This window comes from Lepisosteus oculatus, chromosome 14 (genome assembly GCF_040954835.1).
Source record: "Lepisosteus oculatus isolate fLepOcu1 chromosome 14, fLepOcu1.hap2, whole genome shotgun sequence".
Taxonomy (NCBI): domain Eukaryota; kingdom Metazoa; phylum Chordata; class Actinopteri; order Semionotiformes; family Lepisosteidae; genus Lepisosteus; species Lepisosteus oculatus.
The window spans coordinates 52,765,311-52,781,735 of NC_090709.1; the positions used below are offsets into that span (position 1 = coordinate 52,765,311).

General features: G+C 45.8%; 1 protein-coding gene and 4 non-coding genes across 5 annotated transcripts in view; 4 read left to right on the forward strand and 1 right to left on the reverse strand.

Annotated features, from left to right (window-relative positions):
* The window catches only part of LOC138242657 (zona pellucida sperm-binding protein 3-like), a 197,537-nt gene that overhangs the window by 81,840 nt on the left and 99,272 nt on the right, over positions 1 to 16,425 (reverse strand). The window lies entirely within an intron of this gene.
* Positions 723 to 795, forward strand: trnaf-gaa (transfer RNA phenylalanine (anticodon GAA)). The gene has a single exon. It is a non-coding gene; the product is annotated as a tRNA-Phe (tRNA).
* trnav-aac (transfer RNA valine (anticodon AAC)) lies at positions 905 to 977 on the forward strand. Its single transcript has one exon. It is a non-coding gene; the product is annotated as a tRNA-Val (tRNA).
* trnal-uag (transfer RNA leucine (anticodon UAG)) lies at positions 9,515 to 9,596 on the forward strand. Its single transcript has one exon. It is a non-coding gene; the product is annotated as a tRNA-Leu (tRNA).
* On the forward strand, positions 15,618 to 15,689 carry trnaw-cca (transfer RNA tryptophan (anticodon CCA)). Its single transcript has one exon. It is a non-coding gene; the product is annotated as a tRNA-Trp (tRNA).

Below are 16,425 nucleotides of genomic sequence, written 5' to 3' on the forward strand. Positions count from 1 at the left end.
TGTCTCCCAGAATCACCAGGGCGCACACACACACACCCGTGCCGTTGAAGTGCTCTGCTTCATTTCTAAGGGCAACTCAACATTCACTCCTACCCCGAGTGCAGAAAAGACAGCATCCACAGCAACAACAGCTCAGGTCTCTGCACAGGAGCTAAGCAGCCCCCATCTCCTCTGCTCTGCGGCTCCTGCGGAGTGGAGTCCTGCCAGGAGCCGTGTTTGCAGGCGGCGGCTCCCCGCGCCCTGTCTGGGCGTCGTGTCCAAGAGCTCCTGGGAGGAAGAGAGAGCCCTCCCACTCGGGGGCTTTTCCACGGTCTGTGTGAGGAGGGGCGGGTGTGTCCAGTAGCTTATCGAGCGGAAGCCTGGGGCGGCGGAGAGCTGTGATCGTCCAGACCTTGAGGTGTCACCTCTTTGTCTGCTTTCCCGCCCCCCCTCCGCCCAAGCTCTGCTCCAAAGTAGCCCGGCAACCCCTCACACCTGCACGTGTCACAACCTAAGGTGCGGTCATGAGACACCCATGGGGTGTCGTTCTGTTCTTGCTAATTGTTTCCTGCCCGTCGCAGGCAGGAGTCCATGCGAGGAAGATGCGCTGGACAGAGGTCAGAGGGCGCAGCTGGGTGGCTTTCCTTCTGAGTGACGTTCCTGCAACACTCTCCCGCTACTCTTGGTGCGCTCATGCCCAAACACAGGAAGGCTGGAGCAGGTGGCTGTGGGCTTTGCGCACCGCCGAAATAGCTCAGTTGGGAGAGCGTTAGACTGAAGATCTAAAGGTCCCTGGTTTGATCCCGGGTTTCGGCATTTTGTTTCATCGCGCCCTTTGTTCCTCTCTCCAGCGCCCCCTGCCTAAAGTGACGCGTCCCTTTCTCAGCCCGAAACGCAAGCGAGACACCAGCAGCGGTCCCTGCAGGTTTCCGTAGTGTAGTGGCTATCACGTTCGCCTAACACGCGAAAGGTCCCCGGTTCGAGACCGGGCGGAAACAGCCTCGTTTTGCACGCTCCTGTACTTCACAGAGGTCTTGAGCGACCGGTCATTTGTTCCCAATGTATTTCCGGTGCCTTCGTGCACTCTTGTACCAAACGCACGTTCCTTCTGTACGCGGAGTGGATCATTTGCAATTGGGCTGTGCCGACAGACCAGGACGAGCTCTGTCGGCTCAAAAGCAGTGCAGGACCTGCAAGAACAGCAGATAGATTAGCATCCAGCGGGGGCTTCTTAGTGAGCCCAAGATCTCATCAAAAATCAGCTCCAGCAACTGGGCTGGGCGCATTGTTCCATTCTTCAACCACTCTCGGTGTAAACAAGTCCCTCCTGGTCTCTGCTTGAATTGCACTTTCCTGCGTTTGCTTTGGTGTAACTGGCTTCCCCTGCATGGGCGAATGTGAAGAAGATCCTTAGTAAGTTATTGAAGAAAACCGAGAAGAGCTCGGAGTGGCCTCGGTCATTCATCAACGATCCAGTCAGGCAGTACTCCTCTGTAAAGCGCCGTTCGTTCACATCGATTGGCTTTTTTTTGCTTCATTTGTGCAAGTAGTAAAAGCAGACGCCCCTTTAGGGAGCCTGTCAGCACCCGGAGTTTTCCCCTTCTGTAAGCTCTCCATAGCCTCTCAGCTCTTCTACTGTCAAATCCCCCTCAAGTACTTCCCTATCTTCTTCACTCAAAACGTTTTCTAGCTTTGAGGTAAAAAAATGAATTTCTTCATCCTTTACCTCTGTAGAGCTGTACAGTCTTGAGTAGAAGTGTCACGCCCTCTGCAGCTAGAGGGCGGTCCTTCTCTGTCCTGTCCATAGTTTCTGGTCTGCTGTCCTTCCTGGCCCTCTCTTTCCCTTGGGCTATATATTTCCGGGTCTTGCACTCTGTCCCGCTCAGCACTGACGTTCGGATGTCCTGAGACCCGCCTAGCACCAGGGCGCCCCACGTCTGCTCCCTGAGGGCACAGGTTTCTATACGGCATTCCTGAACTCTTTGCACTAATGAGCCCGGGCCTTTTTCCCGTCTCGCCGCTACGCATATGGGTCTTCTTCCGCCCTCCTGCTCCCCACGGTTAGTCCCTTTGGACGTCCGTGACAAGAAGGCCTCGATGCAGGAGAGGATAGCACTCAGCTCTGTACTCTCTCTTCCCTCCTCATCAACTACACTTTCCATGACAGACTTGGAGCCTACCACTTTCCTGAAAAAGAAGCAAGTACACTTCTCATTTTCTTCCAAGAACTGCACTCTGCTTCTTAATAGCACTCCTCGACTGCTTTCTTCGGCTATGCTCCGGATGTCCTTTTTTAAAAGGGTGATACCCTCAAGCACATCGAAGCCACTGTGCAGCATCGTGTAGAGACGCTGCAGCTGCCTCTGTTTCCTGGCTAGCACTCCTCTCCGTCTGGCAGCAGCCTTCCTTCCCTCAGCCATGAAAAAGGCCTTTGTCCTCACCTTCACCTCCTCCCACCACTCTCCTACTGACCCGTACAGACACTGCAAGGACAGCCACTGTGATAGTTTCTCCTTGTAGCGGGATACTACCCCCTCGTTCTCTAGCAGCTTTGTGTTGAGTTTCCAGAGGCCTGGGCCAAAGACAGTCCCGCCCTGGAGTTCCACTCTACACCCTAAAGCCTGATGATCTGAGAAGAAGACAGGCTGAAGAGTGACCCCAACAACTTTCACTCTCTCTGAGACAAAGCAATAGTCAATTCTGGAGCTGCTATTCCTCCCTGACCATGTATATCCTGCTGTTGTGGGATATATACATCTATATGTGTCTGAGAGTTTAAAGTCTTGAACTAAGTTTTGCAGGGCCAGTGAGCTGGAATCCAATTTTATCGGCCTTTTGGCTAAGATCAAGTTCAAGTGGCATGCCCGCAGTTCTTGTCTTTCCAAAGTTCTAGAAGGCGATCGAAGATCCTGAAGAGTGCTTGAGCTGGTATCGCTCTAGGTTGAGCCTAGGGGGTTAAGGCCAAGCAGCAGCTGAGCTGGGTGGGATCCGGCAGCAACGTTCTCTCTCTCTGCTCTCTCCTCTCCCCTCCCCCTTTCTCTTCCTCCACCTCCTTGGCCTCTTGGCTGGGAGTAGGTACTCGTGGCCTGCCCGCGGTGCTTGCTTTCTTCCTCGAGACTCAGAAGCGCTATCCGCTCCCTCTCTCTCTCTCCTCCTGCGCCTGCACCTAGCTGGGCTTTGCCCACAAGGACAAAGTCCAGGGCTCACTCGCTGCTCCTTTAGCAGCTAAACCCTCCTCTCCACAGGACCTTGCTCTCTCTCTTTCTCTCCTTTTTTCTTTTTTCTCCTTTCCAGATGGCAGACAAGAAGACACTGATCCGGTTCCACTGGACCAGGAAAACAGAGACGATGCCAACTGCGAAATCCTTTTTCATTACCTTCCTGAGAGGGATCCTGCAGTTGGTGGCCGGAGATCTCTACTGCCTGCAAGACAACAAGGCAGAGAGATACATGGAGGCCTACATAGCCACGGACGCCTCATATGAAAAGGCAACGAAAATGATCAGAGAAAAAGGTAAGCACCCCCGTTTCTCTGATTTCAGGCCGGAGCCTATGAGGAAGACAAACCAGAGGACCATCACAATCCTCACGTACAACCCCTACGTACCAATGGCACTGGTAACAGCGTACCTAGGGAGGTATGTAACTGTGGTGGGCAAACCGACGGAGATCAGGGACAGTTGCGGCGTCTGGTACGGCAAATGCCAGTACCGAGTCCTCCTGAAAGAGGACCTAGAGGGCGTCGACGGTTTCCAGCACCCCCCGGCCCGCTTCAACATCGGAGCCGACAGGGGGTACCTTTACTACCCCAGGATGCCGGATTTCTGCAAGAAGTGCAGACAGTCCGGCCACAAGGAGAACACGTGTGACATCGTCAGATGTCACAACTGTAACAAAGAGGGGCACCTGGCAAAAACCTGCCGGGCAGCCAAAAAGTGCGATGGATGCGGCTCTGAGGGACACCTCCTTCACTAATGCAAGGTAAGCAAACCTTCGTTTGCGCAGGTGGTGGAAGCCGACCAGCAGAAACCGGTCTCAAGACAAAGGGAGAGAGGTGAGAACAAAGAACCCGCACCTCCCCCGCAGAGAACCGAAACTGCCGAGGCCACACCCCAGCCGCACCAGTGCCTCAAGATGGCCGCCAGGACGACGGACAAAATGGCTGACCGGAGGAAGGGCCCTGGATAACTCCCAGCAAGAAGGGAAAGAGGATCCACCTTCGGAAGGACAAAAGAAAAGAGTGGTGTAGCGGCGAGGCTTAATAATAAGGCAGAATTAAGTGTTTCTGAGCTTCCCAAATGAGGCCCCATTTCTCTGTTCATCTCTGTGGTGCAGCCACAGAGAAACTATTCATGCAGGCTGATTTAAGATGTTTTCTTTTGATAAGGACAGCTCCCAAAGGGGGATGCACTTAGCTAAGCCTGGCTATCATGATCAATGGTCACCCATTGGCGCCTATCTGTCTAGGGAGTGCCAGTTGGACATCTGGACTGCATTCCTAAGTGTCAGGAGTAAGTGACTCATATCTCACCTTGATCAACCAATCAGGGACTGGTAGGGCCGAGTAACCCACATGGGACTCTGGTGCCCATGGAACTTTCAGCCAATCAATGAGCTGAAGTTCCTCCAGGTAAAAACAGGCAACATGAGATTCAGTAAGATTCTGGAGAGGATTCTGTGGACTGTTCTAAAGGGAATTCAAAGGAGAATTCCAGGGCAGGACGGCCCAGGAGCAGAAGGCTCCCAAGGGCAGGACATTCTCGCAGAGCGCCTCCTGACCATCCTGAGACTCAGCCCGGACAACCACGGAATGGCCAGTGTGTCCGAGTGCCAGAACCTTCCTTTGTTCTAAGAGTCTAGAGTGGAGGTTGCCAGAGAGTAACCAGCAGCAGGCCCCGTGAACAGGTCGGAACTGTGGACAGCTGAATCACTATTCAGAACTAGCTCTTCATCAGGAACGAACCGGTCCTCTTCCTGACTTGCTGGGACCCACAGTCATCTTTTCTCCTGTGCACAAACTTTGCTAGTTAAAGCCAACACTAACTAGCCGGCCAGCGGGCATCAGCAGCGCTCCGTCGCAAGCCGCACAGCACAGCCTGGCACCGAGCCAGAGAGCGCAGATTGGACAGCAACAGCCTGCAACTGTTTCTTTGTGCCTGCAGGAGATCTGAATCCCCAGAGATTGGATGAGTATTCAACTTCACTGCATTACTGCTCGAGAATTCAATTGTAATCCCAACCAGTTGATATCAATTTAATTCCTAAGAGTTATGTTCTTGTTTTGAGTATCTAATGTAGAAGTTGTAACCAAGTTCACTTTACGAAACGGTCTTAATGAATGATATACTGAATGTATGTCCTCTTGATATGTGTAACACTTCGTAACTGACTGAATATATATCTTTTGTATTCTGATAACCCTCTCGATAAGATCTGTTAGGTTTACATGCATATTTTATGTATTAATAAATGTATCCTCGTGTATTAGTACCTGTGTGTGTGCGTTGTTTGAGTTATGTCGCATGGTTGGATTCTAAAGCCATCAAAAGAATCAAAAGAATTAATAATTGTCTCAGTAAATGCCCAAACCCTACAGAACTGGTGCCTTCAGAGAGCCACTATGATTACATATTTGGCGTCCCTGAGCCGGTTTTCTTACATATTTGGCGTCCCTGAGCCGGTTTTCCTACAGTGGTAAGGGAGAACCGTTTCCTCGTCCTAGAGGAAACGGAACTTTCTTCCCCCGAGGCCCAGGAACAACCGGAGGAGGCAGCCCAGGAAATGGAACCCCCCCCCCCCCCCCCCGAGGCCCAAAGATGACAGGAAGTGACAGCCCAGGAAACGGAACCCCCCTCCCCCGAGTCCCACGGACAACAGGAGGAGGCAGCCCAGGAAGAGGTTACCCCCTCCCCCGAGGCCCAGGGACAACAGGAAGAGGCAGCCCAGGAAGTCGGAACCCCCTCCCCTGAGGCCCAGGAACAACAGGAAGAGGCAGCCCAGGAAGTGGAGCCCCCCTCCCCCAAGGCCCAGGAGCAACTGGAGGTCCCCGAAACTCCTGGAGAAAGGGAAGAAAAAAGCCTTCCCGAAGCGGTGGCGGAGAGTATCCTCGAGGAAGACAAGATTACTTTGAAGCCGCCCTGGAGCTGGGACTGATGGTAGGGCTGGACCTGTCCAGCATGTTTACCTTTCAGTCCCCAGCGAGACCTGGAGGGAGCCCAGCATATTCCCCCCAGGACCCGAACGAGAGGAGTTACATCTAGGCTAAACAGTGCCCAGATGTAGACTCCCAAGTTTTCCACTGTAAGCACAAAGAGAGGAGGTTCAACTTTCACTTGTTTAATCATGATTGTGAAACTTACCTTTCTAACAACTAACGTGAGAGGGCTAAGAGACCCGGTGAAAAGATGGGGAGTCTTTCATGATCTGGTCTCAAAGTCTTTCTCAGTTTGTTTCTTACAGGAGGTCCACCTGAAGGATGAAAGCGACAAGCTGACATTCAGCAGGGAATGGACGAAGGGAGAATCATGCTGGAGCGTAGGAGGGGTCCACTCTTCCGGAGTGAGAATCCTCCTCAGAAACCCAGAGATGACGCTGGTTTCCTCCTTCTCGGTGGTGCAGGGCCGGATCCTGGTCGCAGACATCGACTGGAGGGGGCAGAAGTTGAGAGCAATTAACGTCTATGCTCCGACGGAACCCTCTATCCGGAAGGAAGTGTTTGCTGACCTGGCCAGCTGCTGCACCACCAACAGACAGGTGGTGCTTGGCGGGGACTTCAACGTCGACCGGGAGAAGGGGAGCAACGCTAGCTCGGCAGAGCTGGAGTCGCTACTCAAGCAGTTCTCCCTGGTAGACAGTTTCAGACGGTGCCGCCCTAACGACGCCGGAACGACATGGAAAAACTCCCGGGGAGTGTGCAGCCGCCTGGACTACATCTTTCTGCACACGACCTGCTCCCTGGAGTCGGCGACTGTGTCCCCGGAGTGGTATTCCAGCCACGAGCGCTTGACGGTGGTGGCTAACACCAACCTGCCGGCATTCGGTCGTGGGTACTGGAAGCTGAACCGGGAGATACTGGAGGAAGACGACTTCAAGACACTGTTCCGTAAAGACTACGCGAGCTGGGTAGATCTGAGAGAGGGCTACAGCTCCATGGTGGAATGGTGGGAGTCGGCGAAAGACAGGACCCGAACCTGGCGCAGACGTACTGTAGATGGAAGGCGGCCAGGGAGAGGAAGGAAGCTGCACGACTCCAGAGACAACTAGAGGAGGAGTACAGCTCGGCTAACGGGGGAGGAGCCTTCAATTCAGCCCGAGCACGGGACCTGAAGGAGAGGCTCTGCAAACTCAATCAAGTCCGAGGAGCTCAGAAAAAGAGGGTGATCCACGGCCTGAGACGGGGAGATGGAGAGGAAGTGCTGGACGAGAGCGACAAGGTAGAAGCGGCCACCGCTTTCTACACAGAGCTCTTTTCAGAAAAGCAGACGGAGGTGGAGGCAGGCGATGCTTTTCTGGAAGAGCTGAAGGCACGAGTACCGGAGGAGGTGAGGGAGGACTTGGAGGGTCCGATCGCGGCCGAGGAGCTGAAGGCGGCGCTCTTGTCCATGGAGAATGGCAAGGTGCCAGGGCCGGACGGACTCCCCAAGGTATTCTACACCTGCTTGCAAGACAACAAGGCAGAGAGATATGAAATGAAGCGGAATTTTAGCGCAACACACAAGCCCTTTGTCTTTTTTAGTGATTTTTAAACAGACGTAGAAAACGCGTTTTTTTAACACTATAATAGCAGGGTCAGTGGCGTAATGAATAACGCGTTAGGCCTCGTGTCAGAAAATTATAGGTTCGACTGCCATCTGGCTTGTTGAGTTTATACCACTTACATTCTTTTATATAAATGAACTGCACCTGAAAGCTATAGAAAACACTTTGGGTAAGTTGTCTGCAGCCTCCTGCGTCGACAACTTACCCAAAACACTGTACTGTCTGGAGATCAGCTCCAGCTCTGAACTCAATTGCAATGAAAAACCATGCGTAACAAAACTGGAGAACAGCTGAACTTGTGCTCAGTTCGGTGATGAGGGTTCAGAACTGTCGTTGTTGTAATTAGCACGAACTGCACAGGCTCTGAATCAGACCATGTCAATTAGTCTGATCAGTGTAGGACATGTTAATGTAGAATTATTAATAGGTTTATTAGTTAGTTAGTTCAGGTTTACCCACCTGAACTAATGTAGAATTATTACTTGGTCTGTCTCTTGTTTGTATATAAATGAATGTCTCTGACAACTTAATGTTAGTTTTACGATGTAGGTCAGGCGTTGACATATGCACGAGTATACGAAATGTCTCACTCCTGATTCAACTAATGTTCTATAGGAGATTGGCGATTCCTCCTGTTTCTCATACAACTATATCAGAACTGAAGCCTGTGTCACCCAGCTGTGATTCAAGATCGACTCGCATCTTTATCCCTTTTTTGTTCATGATCATTATTTTCTTTAGTTATGATCAATATTGAACTTTTTTTAAATGAAATGACAATAATCAAACATGCAGGCAGATTTTTGAAAAGTATTCGGAATTGACAGGGTGCCCCTTTGGAACAGTCGTCAGAAAATGTGAGAAAATTAAAGTTATGTAAGCTCTCACACAAAGCATTGAAGATTGGAATCTGAGTGTAAAAAAGCTACCTGTCTCCCAATGATAGGCAGGGATACACACCATGACTCGAATAGACTCAGCGAACTTTAACACCTATGATATGACGAGTGCTTTGCACGTGTCGAATTTCAAGAAGGAACTACTACAACAGTTTGGACATAATTCAATACCACCGGCAAAGTCCAATGCCGGCAACTTCTGAGAAAATAATGTTCACTCATGGAATTTGGTCTTTGAATGGCTGGCGGGAAAATTCATTTATACTCCTTTTGCACCCTCAGCTGAAACATGTTAAAATAACAATGCAGATTTGTTGGAGAACCTGACAAGAATTATTGGGTTAGTACTGTATGTATTCTTGTATATTTACTTTAATTTTAATATAAATGTAAACATGCATGCTGTATAAGCTATTGTAATTTTAAAATATGTTAGCTGAGGATGCGAGGGGGGCTATTATACCTTGTGAAACACGCAAGGAACCGTAAAAAAGGCTGATATTTGAATAAAATTGGCGATCACAAGAAAACCACAATTTATGTGGTATTATCATCAATATCCTTCAAAATTGACGTTCAAATGAAGGATTTGAAGAAACTATGAAAAAAGCAATAGTAGTAGGAGAGGATTTTGATTTTTGCTCTTCAAGTCAGTAGATCGACGTAGATGCGCCCCTACAAACAGCACAAAGGATGAAACCCACCTCCTTCGTTATTGCTATGTTTGTGCCGGTGAAAGTAGCGTTTGTGCTATTGAAAGCATCTTGGAAGATGAAGGTGCAGTCACTTCCACATGTCATGATATCATTAGATCCGACGACAAGAGCTGAAGCCCCCCAGTCCGAGCCAGCAATGTGAGGAAGATGGACATGGAGGAAGGTAGCGTGGCCGAGCGGTCTAAGGCGCTGGATTTAGGCTCCAGTCTCTCTGGGGGCGTGGGTTCGAATCCCACTGCTGCCAAATGTTAATGTTTTAAGACCTGCAATACGATCAGTAAAAGTGCTTTTTGTTAGGCTGCAGGAGGTGTTAAGAGATAAACTTTCTAAAAGACAGGCTTAACATCAAGGCAGAAAAAATATTTTGTTTTCTCAACAGAAATTCTCTTTGGCACGTTCAGCTTTATGTAGGGAACAACATCTGCCAAGATCACTTTTGAGGCAGTGCACATGATAGTGTACCGGCAAGTACAGTACATTCAATATTGGCTGTGGTGGTGAGCTGCTTTTGTCTGTGAAACTTTTAATTCTTCACGCCGAATCGTTGGCAGGGGTAAAGCTTATTAAATCTTTGAACATAGCGCTCCATCAGAAGTACTTTGTTCGTGATCAAAAGAGATCAGAGGATTAACTTCATGAATTCACATAGCATACCTTACAGGAAAGATTTAAAAGGGGAATTGATTGTGCTTCCTGATGTTGGATACAAAGGTGAATGTTCTTTGACGTTCTGCTAGAGTATCCACTGGGTGAGCTTTATCAATTAGCTCGGATAGGTCATCAGTGCTCCGTCTCCGGAAAATAATCAGCACTGTCGATCACGAGTTTACAGATTTCTCCAAATAACAACTATACATTTTAACCCAGCGGTTAGCATTCCTTCAATCCAATAGTTTTACTCTGGGTAAAAAGCAGCGCAATCTACAGAGAGATGATATTCAAATATTTCAACGTTCTTATTGGATTACCTGTATGGAGATATCGCTCAGAATTCCTAATATGATTTTGAGTTCAGTTTTGCTTTACTACTTTCAGAGTCTTTTATTGACCTTGCTGAAGCAGAGAAATGACATAATCACAAATGCGACCTACCTGTGCTGCTGTTTCTGGTTAATAATTATTATTGCGAGGAAAAAAAAACAGCTCCTTGCATTAAGAGCAAGAGCAACCAACGCGCTCTCTTGTTGAGTTGTTTTTTTTCCGTGGTGCTCTTCCTCAGATGCAAAGTTATTTGGCGAGCAAGGACCTCTGAGAAGGAGCCTGAATCCGTCAAGAACTCTGAAATTCTAATATCGCACTACCATCTTGTGTACAGAGATCTGCTTCTTCCTTTTTGAGTGTTTTGGTGTTTAAGAGCACACTTCCTACCTCGAATGTTAGTTTCAGGAGATGTGTTACCAGATCACAGATCATCTTGAAAAGATTTGGTATGCACTGGCTCAGTTATTTGAAGGAACCTATACCACCAACGCACTTCTGAGAAGCACCTGCACATTTTTGCAATCCTCTCTCTCACCTACAAAGTTATGAAGACACAGACGACCAACAAAAACTAATTTGATTCACTCAATTATTTGTCCATCTCTAAAGCCTGTGTGTATTGACAAGGCAATTCAAAAGCACATATTAAATAAGAACACGATCCTTCTTGTTACCATTCACGTGGTTGGAGCGTTGTTTCGCCCTTTAACATTCTTCTACAATATTTACAAAAGGGCTTTATCACTGGAGTTGTGTGCATCAGTCCATGAACATCAACTGTACTGCTGTTTTTCTATGCGTAATTTAATTGCAAGCACTTAAAAGATGCAAAAAGGTTTCAAAGAAAACATAATTGAAAGACAGTCGAGTAAGGAGGTAGAAAAACGCACTCCCCCATTGAAGAATCAACCACCGTCGCCCATGTGACTGGATATAAAAATAAATTATTCATTTCAATTATTCATGAAGGGTGGATTGTGGTCAGTAAACATATGCACATCTTTAAGTCAGTTCCACTATCTGTCTCATGGGGGATGTAGCTCGGTGGTAGAGTGCATGCTTTTCATGTATGAAGTCCTGAGTTCAATCTCTGGCGTCTCAAGATGTCTTAAATTATTGTGCTCACATCGCAATCTTCTGTTGAGTAAGAACTCTTTGCTCGTGTTCATAGAGAGCCAGGTTTACACAATTAAATTCAGTCACACACGAAGTGCTACAGTCTTGCTCTGCTGTTTTAAATGTACCTCCAAAGCATTTCGTTGTGTTAACTACCAAATGATTTGAACTAATTTTACGTCATATTCAGGAAATCCAGAGAAGGTCATCAGACTTTTAGTGGCTGTTGAAGAAAACACCTGTTGAATCTCACCAGGGATTTCTTGAGAGATCATTCAGCGAGCAAGTCCTCCCTCTGGACTCCAAATATTTTGGGTTAAACTGTTATTCACATACTCTAACGAAGAGAAACGTTAGTGTCTTCCGGTGTGTGAACCCATTTCTAAAAAAAAAAAGTTATATAAATTGAATTGTTCTACTTTTTAGGCTTGCATAGTCTTATTAATATTTCAGTTAAATCTTTTTTTCTGTAGTAACATCAGTTGATATTAATATTAGTCCTGATTTATAATTTTTTTGTCATGGTTGATCTTAAATAATTTTGTAATTAGTTTCAGTTTTGAAAAATCATGCAGAGAAGCTACCAAAACTGGTAATGTTCATATAATGTGTAATGCAATAGCAGCATTTTGGGTTGAAAACAAAAAGTATATCTTGGTATGAATCCTAACACTTCATAGACAGCGTTCTAGGACTTCTCGCTTCAGATAAAGTTGTCATTACATCATAGATTTCTACTCAATCAATATCAGCAGTGTTATCGCTACCGAACGCTAAATATAGATCCTGGCAATACTTCGTGAGATCTTCGTAAGAAAATCCAAAATACTACGGAAGGAATCAAATTTATGTGTTTCTTTGGATCGAGAAGATGATCATTATGAGACTCAAAACATGCCTGTCTTTTCTTTTTTCGAGGACAAATGGATTATTGAGGTGTAAAGATGGGTTCAAAACCAAAATCACCTGCTATCGCTGCTGTTTCTTCAAATCCTTCAACTGATCATCGATATCGAGGAATAATATATAGTTTCTTCAAATCCTTCAACTGATCATCGACATAGAGAAATAATTCTAATAATTCTTCTTGACACCTGAAGAAGGCTCCACGGCCGAAACGTTGTGTTCTCTTTCTTCTTCTTTTTTTCAGCATGGAATAAACCTATTACTTGTTCCATAGAGAAATAATATTATACAATTGTGGTTTTCTGTTAATTGCCAATTTGACTAATTACATCTTCGTTTACAGATGTCTTGCATGTATCACAAGGTATAATAGTCGTCGTGCGTCCTCAGTTAAAATGTACGACAAAAGTACAACATTTATGGTTACATCCATATTAAAATGAAGGTAAATATACCAAGATATTAAAATACAATTGTACAGTCCTAACTTAATAATGCCTGTGAAGTTTTCCAACAAATCCGAATTGTAATTTTGAAATACTATAGCTGAGAATGACAAGAGAGTACAAAGATCAAATTCAATGAGTGAAAATGCACCAGTAGTTCTCTAAGCTGAGTTTCTTCCCTGAACATGACTTGCTTGCGAAGCACCAAGCAGCCTTGAACGGATCGCGGAAATCAAATATACAGTACAGATGGATTCAGAGTGGGCTTTCCAACTTTTGTGCAACATTTTCCTTTGATAGGGTGGAGTTGTCTTCACAATCTGGGTTAAATAAAAAGGAGTGACGTCAGTGTTAAACAGCTTTCCTTCTTGGAGAACAATGGTTGTGTTCCATATTTCTAATTATTTTGGTTTCAAGATCGCAATTTAGTGTGAAACATAAAAGCCAGCTGGATAAGCTTTATTAATTTCCCTCATGGGATCAATAAAGTATCTACAGCAGTGGTTCTCAAACTTTTTGGACCAAGTACCACCCCTAATCCAACCAAAGCATCCAAGTACCACCTACAAGTCATCATCTCATCGGAACCCCAGAAATTCTCAATGACCAACATGAGTGTACGTGCACATACTCACACATACATATAATAAATATTATAATAATGAACTTTATTTGATATAGCGCCTTTAAAGGTGGCTTCTCAAAGTATTTTACAGAAAAAAAAACATTAACAACAACTAATAAAAAAGCACCATTTCAGTGAGAGGGGTGAGCCTATTTAGTTGAGCAAAGGAGATGTGAATTAATTTTTCGAGCCTTGATACAATTCACAACAGAGTCTAACAGATATTAAATCATCAGGCATTTTCTTGACGGCAAAGGTCTCGCGGTGGATGTTGTAATGCGTACATTAATTTCTGGAGCAACCTCTCTAATTCGTGCAACTGCACCGTTATGTCGGCTTGTCATTGCTCTAGCACCGTCTGTACAAACTCAGATGCATTTTATCAAGTCGAGGTCATTCTCTTCGATAAATTCATTCTGAAGCTGAAATATGTGCTCTCCTGTAGTTCCTGTTGGTAGCAGTTTACAGAACAGAAAGTCTTCATGGGACATACCCTCAAACTCGTATCTAACGTAAACGAGCAAATTGGCCAAATCGACTACAGACTCATCTAATTGCAGTGAAAAACATCTGCTCATCTTAACGCGCTCTATCAGTGTACTTTTGATATAATCCTTCATTTCAATAATTCTATGAATGACTGTGTCTTTCAGGGGAAGGGGGGCAGCAGGTCGAGCTGTTTAGCAGCTTTTTTTCCACACATAATACGTGTCAGCTCTTTTGCCAACGGTAAATAAGGTTCTTCAAAAATAGTGTAGCTTACCTGCTTTAGCAATCCGCAAGCTTTTTCCGCGTTTCCGTTTTTATTTCCGTATTTATTTAAAGTTTTTATTTCATGTGCATTGGAGCGAAACACAGAGACGCTCGGTGTACTTTTCTCAAATTCGAACAGTTCTTAAATATTTTTCTATCACGCTTTCGTGTGCTCACAAGATTGCCTGCGTTCGTAGCACGTATTTCTATGCATTCCTGTGTTTACAATGTTGGCATTGTTCCAAAATCACGCACATTCTCCTTTCTCCCTATTTGCTGGAGATACAATAGCTTTTTTTAAATACAATTGGTCACTTGCATCCGTAGCACGCATTCCTATAGAGTGGTATAGAATTACAGAGTATCTCTTGTGTCCACTGAAGTATTAGCACGCACTGTATCGTAGTATGTAGGCTGCGTATTCGACAAGTATTAAAATACAAAATATGAAAACCCGTCTCGATTTTTCAGTGCACACTACACAGTTCCAGGGTCATTTGGCGTACCACCTGGTGGCACTCCACGTACCACTGCCGGTACGCGTACCACAGTTTGAGAACCACTGATCTACAGTATCTATAAATCTCTTACACGTCATTTACAATGGCTTTTCAACTAATAGCCCGTGCAGGGATCAAACCCTAGCTGTTGGTACAGTACGAGTTGCGTAAGGCTCTGTAACGCGCAGATGAGAAACTAACCTCTGCTTCTTCATTATATACACAGTGAGCTATATATGCGAGCTTACTGCCTCCTACGGGCTCTGTATTTGATTGCGGTACAAGACCGGCCGTGGAGATAAAGTGAGACGGGTGTGTACATTAAAAGGCTCATAGTGTCCCTGGGAGGGCTCAAACCACCACCCTTTTGGTTAACAACCGAACCACAAAGACTCATGTACAGCTTAACACTTCTCGGTCTCAGTGAAAGTGATACACTCCGTAAAATTTCCAGAGATTCATTTATTTTTAAAGGAAAATCACCAACAGCGGCCGAGATCTACTGGAGTTTTTTCATTCTATACTGCGATTTCTGAAGGGTACTCTGTGAAAATACGAGTTTTGACGAGAAGGGATGGACATATAAGGTCAAAAGGCTTGAGGAATTGAACCTTAAGGTGAAGACTGCGGGTTCAGTAGCAGCAGAACCTGATCAGTATCAGTTGACTCCGATATACTTTGAAAATGAACTTAGGGATTTAGAGTCAGACGTGCTACCGTTGCACCATGGGGTACTTAATTAAAAAAAAATAGAAAAAAAATCAGTGTTCCTGGATCTGTAATTGAGAACAACACCTGCACAAGAGCTGCGCAGGAAGAATAAAATGTGGTCTGGGAAGAAGAGACTCTCTTCGGAGAGCTGCGCTCTTCACAGGAGATTTTTTTTTTTGTGAAGCTGATTTGTCTCCTTTGGGAAATTCAACAGCACTGACAACCGTGACTTCGTGGCACAACGGTAGCGCGCCTGACTCCAGATCAGAAGGCTGCGTGTTCAAATCATGTCGAGGTCAGCTGTTACTTTTTCAGGTTCTGCTGGTCCTGAACACGGAATTCACCCCATGCAGTTGAGTTCTATCTGTACACCACATAGATAATCAAAACAAAATAGAGCAGTACAGGACACGCAGTGTGGAGCTCACACAGGCTTACAGTCTCCAGCATTGGAGTGGAGGGGAAAAAAGAACTTTGTTTTTTTTTTTTAAGAGAAAAGGCACAGTTCACATCTGCTTAACATCACGTCCAACTTTAGAGACAGCTACATCAGCTAATGGAATCCCGGAAGTTTCAGATAACTTTTTTTAATACAGGTTCAAGCAAACCTGAAAGTTAATGAGTTTCCGGACACTTTTGTTTTATTAAAAAGTGTCTGAAGCCTGAAACTGTAATTTGAAAACAAAACCCGCTATTGGACATTAGCAGGTGCTTTTTGTAACGATTTGCTATTTCATGCTGGAAAACAAAGGAAACAGACCCAACGTTTGCTTTCAGGTGCGGTTCATTACATAATATACAGCTATTACTGAGGAGCTTGAATAAAATTTACACGAGCCAGGTAGAAGTCGAACCTACAATCTTATGATCCGAAATCAGACGCATTGCTTATTAAACCGCTGGCATTTCACATGACCTGAATTCCCCCATAGTGTGCTCAGCGCCGCTACTAGTAATACACCGCTCCGTCTAAAATTTCAAAGTGAGAAACATGTGTTTTCTTATTTTTTATGAGTTTTAAAATATAATCTCTTT